Here is a 10000-nt window from a genome sequence, read left to right as displayed (position 1 = left end):
GGAGTATCTGACCGAAGGTATTCCAAGGCCACCATCTTCAACCGAAGCATGAAAGTATGCAGTTGTAGTGTCGTGTGGTAGGTCAAGCCATCTACGCACTTCATGTCTTATTCTTCTGTCGATCTTGTTTAGGGCGCCAATGTGCACTTTCCCTAATGTGAGTTGATGATACATTTGGGGGATGAGTACTGTCCTCAAGACATGCAGGCGTTGCTGGGGTTTTAAAGGTGCCCCAGTAACACGTTGCAGCTTGATGGACAGTTCATCCCCGTCATTTATTTTGCATTTACCTTCAGGGGAAAACTCTATCCCAAGGTATTTTAATTTATCGGTCCTTTTCAGAGCTGGTATGTTTTGTCCAGCTATATTGAACTGATGTCGTAATATTACATTTGTTTTTTGTTTTGGTTGCCCTTTTATGCTTATTGTGCTGCATTTCGACGGGTTGATAAGCATGCCACATGATTGCAAGAATTTGTGGGTATGGTCTAGCAGCTTTTGAAGACCTGTTGGGGTTGTTGCACATAGAATAAGGTCATCTGCGAAAGCTAGTGCATTCACAGATGCCGTTCCAATTTTCCCACAAATTTCGGCTGGCAGTGATTTTATCAATCTATCGATAACAATATTAAATATAATCGGTGACATCGGATCGCCTTGCTTCACGCCACTTTTAGATATTATTTGTTCTGAGCACCATTCCTTAGTCATAATCCTTGTTGAGGAATTGGTGTAAAACATTTTCATATATTCAATAAATTCTCTTGGTGCGCCATATCCCTTCAGAGAACTTATTATTGTTGGGTGTGAGACCGAGTCAAACGCTTTGGCTACGTCTAGACTCGCTATGAAGCAGCTAGAAAAGTTCTGATGCTGATACCTTAGTAGAAGATCAAAAATTGTGGCGTTAATGGCGCAGCCGTCCGTGGACGTAAAGGCCTGTTGTCTTTGGTCCAGCATTATTGCAGAGGTGAGTCTGTTCGCCAGGATACCATGTAATTGCCTTACTAAGACTGATGATACGGAGATCGGCCTATACTCGCCCGGCCTTGATGCATCCGTTTTCTTTGGTATCATCGTTGTCTTTGTTTCCAACAGGTGTTTTGGTAGTTGGCCACACCATAGTATTAAATTATAGATAGTGCTTTTAATATTACTTGGAATTTTATTTAATTGTTTAGCCGTTAATCCATCTGGACCAGGTGAGGTTGAGGTCGATACCTTGGTCTTTTCGATTTCATCGATTGTGATGGGCTGCCATATTGATTCAATCTGATTGATGGTATTCATATCTTCGGGCTTAGCGTCAGATTGTTGAGTAAAAATATTCTCCCAGAAGGGTAACATGATGTCCTTTGGAGGCATCGTACCCGTTTGTGGCCCTGAGAGAATAGATTTAATACAACGATTCTGATGCTTCGCCCAGTTATGCTGCACTTCACGGTATTCTTTTCGTCTTCGTGTTCTTCTATTTATGCCGTTATTATCATTTTCTGAACTTCTAACGAATTGCCTTCGCCTTCTTGGAGGGAAGATTGAGGTCAAATAGTTACCTAGGTGAACTATTGTCTCTCTCCTCCCAACCAATGCTGCCTGACGGGCGATTCTTTTTAGTGTTTCCACATCGAGATGGTTTTGATTTGAGGTAATTTGCATATCATTAATAAATGAAAGGAAAAGCCCATTGTTGTTAATATTCGCCACTTCGCCATCTTGTTCATTAGACGGAGTCGTCTCTTCGTTACTGAAAGCTGCTACGAGCTGTTTATATTCTTGTTTTTGTCTTTGTTTTTTAATCGCTTCAACGGTTCTGGATGGGAAGTATTTATGCAGTTCTATGTTCATGAAGCGAGTGCCTTCTTTTCCTAACTCAGCTTCTTTCCTTGCTAGCATACTACTTTCCTCATCTGACCACCTTGCTTTAATGTCAACTCGCAGTCGCTCCTCATCCAGTTCGTTTGGATGTTTTTTTCTTTTGTGGACTCCCAAGCCTTGTTTTGTACCGAATGTGCTTTGGCAGTATTGACACTGGTGTTGTTCGGGATTGTTTTGGGTTTGTTGGTTTCCAGAGCCAGTGGGCACTGGATTTGAATTATTAGTTATCCGAGGCTGTGTATTTTCATTTGGACCAACAAAGTATTGACCGAAGGGGCTGGTAACCCCAGGGGCCAAGAAGCCTTACTCTTTTAGCCGTACACATAATATAACATATTGTAATATAAGGAATATAGAACAATATGATATATAATGTGTACGTTGCCGGCGGGCACCACGAGGAGGTAGAGTATAGGCGCATCTATGACTCAATATATATATTTTTATATATTTTTGTATAATTCTTATTATATTCGTTCATATATTTTTATATATTTCAAAAACATATATATTTTTATATACTTTTGTATATATAGTTTATATTATATTTGTTCATATATTTTTATATATTAAGAGAGTCATAGTTACTCCCGCCGTTTACCCGCGCTTACTTGAATTTCTTCACTTTGACATTCAGAGCACTGGGCAGAAATCACATTGTGTCAACACCCGTTAGGGCCATCACAATGCTTTGTTTTAATTAGACAGTCGGATTCCCCAAGTCCGTGCCAGTTCTGAATTGATTGTTAATTGATAGTCGTTATAAATCAAAAGAACATACCTTGCGATATATCTTAAGATTTTTAGCAAGAAAATTCCACAATTGGTTACGTAAACTACTATCCGGGGAACAAAATTCAAGAATTTTTATTTACCCAGAACGAGTACATAAACCATGTTATTGCTTCCAATTCAAGCCCGACTATCTCAATCTTCAGAGCCAATCCTTATCCCGAAGTTACGGATCTAATTTGCCGACTTCCCTTACCTACATTATTCTATCGACTAGAGACTCTTCACCTTGGAGACCAGCTGCGGATATCGGTACGGCCTGTTGAGAAGTTTGCGTAATCCCACCATAAATTTTCAAGGTCCGAGGAGAAAATATCGACACAACAGTAAATGTCATGCTCTTCTAGTCCATCTACCATATCTCTCTTCGAAAGACTTCCATGGTAGTACGACTATAAAACAGAAAAGAAAACTCTTTCGATATCTCTCGACGGCTTCTTTATGGTCGTTCCTGTTGCCAGGATGAGCAAAAAGCCCATTTTTAATAACAAACGGATACTCAACAGGTTACGGAATTGGAACCGTATTCCCTTTCGTTCAAAATTTATCAAGTGTTTTAAATATTTATTTTTGTATTTTTTATTTCATATAATAATAATATATATTTTTGTATTTTTAATTTTTTATTTTAATATTTTTTTTTATATACTTTTGTATATTTTTTTTATTTATATTTGCTCATATATTTTTTTTTATATTTTTTTTTTTTTATTTTTAATAACATAATATATATATTTTTGTAATTTATTAAAATGTTTTTTTAATTTTTATTTTTTATTTTTTATAACTTGAAAATTTTCAGCTTTCGCCTTGAACTTAGGACCGACTAACTCGTGATCAACCACTGTTCACACGAAACCCTTCTCCACTTCAGTCCTCCAAGGTCTCATTCGATTATTTGCTACTACCACCAAGATCTGTACCAATAGCGGCTCCATGCAGGCTTACGCCAAACACTTCTAAGCACACCATTGTACCCTCCTACTCACTAAAGTTTCAAAATTTAAATTCAATCAGATCGAAAATAAACCATCTACTTTAGCGATAATGTATAGGTATACAACTTAAGCGCCATCCATTTTAAGGGCTAGTTGCTTCGGCAGGTGAGTTGTTACACACTCCTTAGCGGATTCCGACTTCCATGGCCACCGTCCTGCTGTTTTAAGCAACCAACGCCTTTCATGGTATCTGCATGAGTTGTTAATTTTGGCACCTTAACATTATGTTTGGTTCATCCCACAGCGCCAGTTCTGCTTACCAAAAGTGGCCCACTGGGCACAATATATCACAACCAAAACCTTCATATCAAGAAAGGCTAGGTTCTTACCCATTTAAAGTTTGAGAATAGGTTAAGATCGTTTCGACCCTAAGGCCTCTAATCATTCGCTTTACCAGATAAGATTATTTTATATAATTTTTAATTGCACCAGCTATCCTGAGGGAAACTTCGGAGGGAACCAGCTACTAGATGGTTCGATTAGTCTTTCGCCCCTATACTCAATTCTGACAATCGATTTGCACGTCAGAACTGTTTCGGTCTTCCATCAGGGTTTCCCCTGACTTCAACCTGATCAAGTATAGTTCACCATCTTTCGGGTCACAGCATATATGCTCAAGGTACGCTCTAGTTAGAGGCATAAATAATATAAATATCATTATGCATAACTGTATAGAACGCCCCGGGATTGAATAAATAATTCATAACAAATTATAAACTAATCCCATTAAATTAAGTTAAGTTAATTATGCCATTGGGTTTTATTAAAAATACCCAATGACTTGCACATATGTTAGACTCCTTGGTCCGTGTTTCAAGACGGGTCCCGAAGGTATCCTGAATCTATCGCATTGTTAATCATAAAAGTGCATACAATATAAATAAACAAATCAATAGATCTATTTACCATTGTAAAATTCCGAAAAATTTAAGCACAATATATAATTATATCTGTCAATGATTTATCAAATCCAAAACATTTATTTTATGTTGAAAATCCGAAGATAAACAATTTGAATAAACTTAAGTAATGGATCTTATGATAAATATTTATTACATTAACAGATTACAATGTCCTTATATGGAAAAATTGCACACTATTGTTAAAATATTTTTTATATATTTTTATATTAGTATTGAATTTTCCATAATGGATATTCAGGTTCATCGGGCTTAACCTCTAAGCAGTTTCACGTACTATTTAACTCTCTATTCAGAGTTCTTTTCAACTTTCCCTCACGGTACTTGTTTACTATCGGTCTCATGGTTATATTTAGTTTTAGATGGAGTTTACCACCCACTTAGTGCTGCACTATCAAGCAACACGACTCTTTGGAAACACCTTCTAGTAATCATTAACGTTATACGGGCCTGGCACCCTCTATGGGTAAATGGCCTCATTTAAGAAGGACTTAAATCGTTAATTTCTCATACTAGATTATAGATGTTCCATACACTGCATCCCATATTTGCCATAAAGACAAAATGGCTTAGTGCTGAACTGATTTCTTTTCGCTCGCCGCTACTAAGAAAATCCTTGTTAGTTTCTTTTCCTTCCCTCATTAATATGCTTAAATTCGGGGAGTTATCTCATATGAGTTGAGGTTGCTTAACACTTTTTATTTGCTTAATAATTTTATATACTCAATTCAAAATATTTTTTATATATCGATCATTTCAGCCATTTTATCAATTCAAGTAGAATGCCTCAATTGCCAAATTATATTATGACAACGATCTGCAATGTTAGAAATTTTTATATACTAACATCCTCTAAAAAATAGATAAAACGAACTTACTGTCGCTCGATATTATTTTGAGGTATATATTATATTTTAATATTATGAATTTTTACAAATCCAATAATATAACATGCGCATTTGATAAATCAAAAGCAGCTTATTTAGCATAGTATCACAACCCTCAACCATATGTAGTCCAAGCAGCACTTCAAAATTAATTAAAGTACATAACAGCATGGACTGCTATATGCGTTCAAAATGTCGATGTTCATGTGTCCTGCAGTTCACACGATGACGCACAGTTTGCTGCGTTCTTCATCGACCCATGAGCCAAGTGATCCACCGCTTAGAGTATTATTATTTTTTTATTTTATATTTAGTCAATTTTTTTTTTTAAGAAATAAAAATTTATTTCTTTTTATATTTTATGTATTTTTTTTATGTTGCGAATGTCCAATTCCAAAGAATCGTTAACTTATAAATTTCTTTTAAAGAAATCTAAGTACAACATTTTTATACATTTTTATTTTTATATATATATATCGTTACAACTTATGCTATGCGTTTTAGCCGGATAGTACCGGGATATTGTCCAAGTACGACACCTTTAGGGGTTAATTCGTCGCAACGTATACACGCCACGCCGAAGGGCGGGTTTTTACACCCAGGAGGATATTACCCCGAAGGGTACGACACCTTTGTTTTTTCGACTTTTGCTCTAGCAAGTTTGTTTATGCATATATATATTTTCATAAGCGTCACTATTTCGATGACGATGACAATTGGCTACCATTTAAATATTTTGTTCATATTTTTTTTTGAAAAAAAAAGACCGAATGCATTACTTATAGTAATACACCCAGTCTAATTTGTTTTTGTATTTTGGTTATAACGTCACTATTTAGATGACAACACCATTTGGCTACGATTTAAATATTTTGTTCATATTTTTTTTTGAAAAAAAAAGACTGAATGCATTACATATAGTAACACACCCAGTCTAATTTGTTTTTGTATATTGGCTAAAAACGTCACTATTTAGATGACGACACCATTTGGCTACCATTTAAATATTTTGTTCATATTTTTTTTTTGAAAAAAAAAGACTGAATGCATTACTTATAGTAACACACCCAGTCTATTTTGTATTTGTTTTTTTTTTATTATATATATATCGTTACAACTTATGCTATGCGTTTTAGCCGGATAGTACCGGGATATTGTCCAAGTACGACACCTTTAGGGGTTAATTCGTCGCAACGTATACACGCCACGCCGAAGGGCGGGTTTTTACACCCAGGAGGATATTACCCCGAAGGGTACGACACCTTTGTTGTTCGACTTTTGCTATAGCAAGTTTGTTTATTCATATATATATTTTCATAAGCGTCACTATTTCGATGACGATGACAATTGGCTACCGTTTAAATACTTTGTTCTTAATTTTTTTTGAAAAAAAAAGACTGAATGCATTACTTATAGTAACACACCCAGTCTAATTTGTATTTGTATTTTTACTTCTTTTGAAGTATTCTTTTTTGTATTTGTTTATATATTTATTGTATATTTTATACATTTTGTACCATAATTGTACATTTTTATTTTTATATTTTATTTTTCTTTTTTATATATATTAAATATATATAAATTTTATTTTATTGGAAAAATCACGTTAATGATCCTTCCGCAGGTTCACCTACGGAAACCTTGTTACGACTTTTACTTCCTCTAAACCATCAAGTTTGGTCAACTTCTGCGAAACAACCGTAACACGTTAGCGTCACAGTGATCACGTCCGGAGACCTCACTAAATAATTCAATCGGTAGTAGCGACGGGCGGTGTGTACAAAGGGCAGGGACTTAATCAATACGAGTTAATGACTCGCACTTACTAGGAATTCCAAGTTCATGTGAACAGTTTCAGTTCACAATCCCAAGCATGAAAGTGGTTCAGCGGTTTACCCGGACCTCTCGGTCTAGGAAATACACGTTGATACTTTCATTGTAGCGCGCGTGCAGCCCAGGACATCTAAGGGCATTCCAGACCTGTTATTGCTCAATCTCATTATTGCTAGACGCAATTTGTCCATTTAAGAAGCTAGTGTCCTTATAATGGGACAAACAAACAGGTACGACTCCACTAACATAAACACATTCAAACACAATTATATTTTACTATATTCATGAATGAAGGCTATGAAAGCTTCAACATCATAATCCTGAAAGCATCTATTTAATATATTTGAGTCTCGTTCGTTATCGGAATTAACCAGACAAATCACTCCACGAACTAAGAACGGCCATGCACCACCACCCATAGATTCGAGAAAGAGCTATCAATCTGTCTTACACGCTTATGTTCGGACCTGGTAAGTTTTCCCGTGTTGAGTCAAATTAAGCCGCAGGCTCCACTCCTGGTGGTGCCCTTCCGTCAATTCCTTTAAGTTTCAGCTTTGCAACCATACTTCCCCCGGAGCCCAAAAGCTTTGGTTTCCCGGGAAGCGACTGAGAGAGCCATAGAAGTAGCTACACCCAATTGCTAGCTGGCATCGTTTATGGTTAGAACTAGGGCGTATCTGATCGCCTTCGAACCTCTAACTTTCGTTCTTGATTAATGAAAACATCTTTGGCAAATGCTTTCGCTTAAGTTAGTCTTACGACGGTCCAAGAATTTCACCTCTCGCGTCGTAATACTAATGCCCCCAATCTGCTTCTATTAATCATTACCTCTTGATCTAAAAACCAATGAAAGTAGATCAGAAGTCTTATTTCATTATTCCATGCACAAAATATTCAGGCATTTGGAGCCTGCTTTAAGCACTCTAATTTGTTCAAAGTAATTGTAACGGCCCACAACAGCACTCGATGAAGAGCACTGAAGCAGGTTTTAATAGGAGGAATACATAATGGTACATAAGTATCATAAATGTATAAGAACTCCACCGATAATACGCTTGCATACATAAGGTAATGTACAATCCACAATTGTAGTTGTACTACCCGTATGAAGCACAAATTCAACTACGAACGTTTTAACCGCAACAACTTTAATATACGCTATTGGAGCTGGAATTACCGCGGCTGCTGGCACCAGACTTGCCCTCCAATTGGTCCTTGTTAAAGGATTTAAAGTGTACTCATTCCAATTACAGGGCCTCGGATATGAGTCCTGTATTGTTATTTTTCGTCACTACCTCCCCGAACTGGGAGTGGGTAATTTACGCGCCTGCTGCCTTCCTTAGATGTGGTAGCCGTTTCTCAGGCTCCCTCTCCGGAATCGAACCCTGATTCCCCGTTACCCGTAGCAACCATGGTAGTCCTAGATACTACCATCAATAGTTGATAGGGCAGACATTTGAAAGATCTGTCGTCGGTACTAGACCATACGATCGGCAAATTATCTAGAGTTCAACCATTATAACGATTTCCGAAGAAATCGCTTGGTTTTAGCCTAATAAAAGCACACGTTCCAAAAGGTCCGTGTTTATATTGCATGTATTAGCTCTAGAATTACCACAGTTATCCAAGTAACTGTTAACGATCTAATAAACCATAACTGATATAATGAGCCTTTTGCGGTTTCACTTTTAATTCGTGTGTACTTAGACATGCATGGCTTAATCTTTGAGACAAGCATATAACTACTGGCAGGATCAACCAGAATAATGTTATAATATTTTATTTTTAATATTATTTGAAATTTTGAAAAATAACATCAATCTCCTCTCAATAAATCCAATGATAAAGTTTTTATTTTTTTTTTTTTTATTTATTTATATTTATACATACTTTTTGTTTTATATCCTCCCTAATAGGGATAATTATTATTTTATTTTTTTTACCAACACAATTTTTATTTGTATATATTTTTTGGTAAATTTATTTTTATTTTTATTTATTTGTATGTATTTTGTATGGGTATTTTGTATGGGTATTTTGTATTTTTACTTTTATCTGGAAAATGAGGGAAAATGCATTTCACAAAGGTTTCATATAACAACTATTTTTATTTTAACAAAGAGAACTCCTACCGTATGGTGAACTCTGATATTGTTAAATTTTAGTGTAGCACCTTTCACAAATACATATCAATGATTATTTTCAAATTTCTAATATTTTCTTTTACTTCAATATATTGAAGTGTTTTTGGAATATTTTTATAAAATAAACCATTTATTTATGATATAGAATTAATAATTCTTTTTAATAATTTTTCTTTATGAACATTTTTATGTTCAACAAATAATCCCAATTGGAAATTAATATTTATTATTTTTTTTTCGACATTACTTTACTTAAAGTATTTTTTTTTGACATCTTTGCCACAAAGCCAGTGTTCTTAGCCACAACGCCGTGGTACCACTTTTGGTGAAAACGAGGTGCGAGTCCCCGCCCAATCATAATACCACATTACCAGTAAGTTAATTCGTTGCAACTTAAAAAGCCACATCGAAAGAGGTTTACATACATGTTTCCTTAACATCAAAATATGCGCCCCCTTTGGTAGTTTGAGTTTTTTTCACAACAAAGTGGAGGTAAATAACATGACCAAACTAATAACTTCATATTTTCCTCTTTTTGGATCGAAAATGCT

General features: G+C 35.6%; 2 non-coding genes and 1 pseudogene across 2 annotated transcripts; all 3 read right to left on the bottom strand.

The window, feature by feature from the left end:
* Positions 1-5272, bottom strand: part of LOC129920813 (large subunit ribosomal RNA) — a 7606-nt pseudogene extending 2334 nt beyond the window's left edge.
* A 309-nt stretch (positions 5273-5581) lies between these two features.
* LOC129920851 (5.8S ribosomal RNA) lies at positions 5582-5760 on the bottom strand. The gene has a single exon (XR_008773387.1). It is a non-coding gene; the product is annotated as a 5.8S ribosomal RNA (ribosomal RNA).
* A 1319-nt stretch (positions 5761-7079) lies between these two features.
* Positions 7080-9070, bottom strand: LOC129920778 (small subunit ribosomal RNA). Its single transcript, XR_008773333.1, has one exon. It is a non-coding gene; the product is annotated as a small subunit ribosomal RNA (ribosomal RNA).
* Positions 9071-10000: the final 930 nt, after the last annotated feature.

Source organism: Episyrphus balteatus (genome assembly GCF_945859705.1).
Source record: "Episyrphus balteatus chromosome X unlocalized genomic scaffold, idEpiBalt1.1 SUPER_X_unloc_1, whole genome shotgun sequence".
NCBI lineage: Eukaryota > Metazoa > Arthropoda > Insecta > Diptera > Syrphidae > Episyrphus > Episyrphus balteatus.
Note: the sequence above shows the minus strand (reverse complement) of the source record. Positions and strands in the feature narration are given on the sequence as shown.